Source organism: Sander lucioperca, chromosome 5 (assembly GCF_008315115.2).
Source record: "Sander lucioperca isolate FBNREF2018 chromosome 5, SLUC_FBN_1.2, whole genome shotgun sequence".
Taxonomy (NCBI): Eukaryota; Metazoa; Chordata; class Actinopteri; order Perciformes; family Percidae; genus Sander; species Sander lucioperca.
In genome coordinates this window covers 3,818,393-3,820,000 of record NC_050177.1, presented here as the reverse complement: position 1 = coordinate 3,820,000, position 1,608 = coordinate 3,818,393, and positions in this window count along the sequence as shown.

Here is a 1,608-nt window from a genome sequence, read left to right as displayed (position 1 = left end):
GATGAATGAAATTAAAAACAGACTTACACTTCCTCAGACCTGGTGTCAACCATCTGACTCCAGCAGGCTCCACCCTGAAGGAGGAGTGTGCTTACATCACTCAGAAAGAGAGAGAGACGGAGAGAGAGAGAGAGACAGAGAGAGAGAGACAGAGAGAGAGAGAGAGAGAGAGAGAGAGAGACAGAGAGAGAGAGAGACAGAGAGAGAGAGACGAGAGAGAGAGACAGCACAGAGATAGAGAGAGAGATAGAGAGAGAGAGACAGATGAGAAGACAGAGAGAGAGAGAGACAGAGAGAGACTAGATAGACAGACGAGAGAGAGACAGAGAGATGAGCCAGAGAGGACAGAGAGAGACCAGAGAGAGACAGAGATAGACGAGAGAGAGTAGAGAGAGAGACAGATAGAGAAGAGCTGAGAGAGACAGAGAGAGAGAACAGAGAGATGAGACATAGAGAGAGAGAGAGACACGGAGCAGAGAGAGAGACAAGAGAGAGAGAGAGACAGAGACAGAGAGAGATTAGAGAGCAGAGAGACAGATAGAGATAGAGAGACAGAGAGAGATAGAGAGACAGAGAGAGAGAGAGAGAACCGAGAAGAAGAGAGAAGAGAGACAGAGGAGACGAGATAGAGAAGAGAGAGAGCAGAGAGAGAGAGAGAGACCAGAGAGCCCAGGAGATAGATAGAGAGAGAGAGACGAGAGAGACCAGAGAGAGAGACAGAGAAGTAGAGAGAGAGACAGAGAGAGAGAGAGAGAGAGACAGCGAGAGAGCGAGAGGAGAGAGAGAGACATGAGAGAGAAGAGAGAGAGGCGAGAGAGACAAGAGAGAGACGAGGAGAGAGAGAGAGCAGAGAAGAGCAGAGAGAGACAGAGACGAGAGAGAGACAGAGAGAGAGGACAGATAGATAGAGACAGAGAGAGAGAGACAGACAAGAGAGAGAGACGATAGACAGAGATATAGACAGAGAGACGAGATAGAAGAGAACAGAGGCATAGAGAGTAGAGAAGAGACAGAGAGATGAGAGAGTAGCAAGAAGACAATGAGAGAGAGTACAGAGAGAGCAGAGACAGAAGAGAGCGACTAGAGAGAGAGAGATCATAGAGAGCCGAGAGCTACAGCGCAGAGAGCGAGAGACAGATAGACGATCTAGTACCAGAGCGAGATCGAGATGCCATAGTAGAGCGATCTACCGTAGCTAGAGAGAGACATGAGCTATAGCGATGTAGCACAGATCTACGATATAGAGATAGAGAGATGAGCATAACAGACAGAGATAGAGGAAGAGGTAGATCTCTTATGTAGATAGAGAGACAAACTAGTAGAGAAGAGACAGAGAGAGAGAGAGATTTTGATTTGATTTTTAAAGGAACTTTATTTAATCAATGTTCTCTCCTGTTATTTCTAAATAATCTCTTTCCAACAGACCAATAAATCCATCCAGACATAACCATCAACTACATGACATCACCTCCTGAGAGAAAAGGAGCTGGTCTCCTTCAACAGCCACTTCCATTTCTTTAATCGGCCTTCTATTTTCTCCAGAGCATTATCCCAGTTTTTTTGCATCACACATTCCTCACCCAGAAACACTCCCAAATACTTCACCCC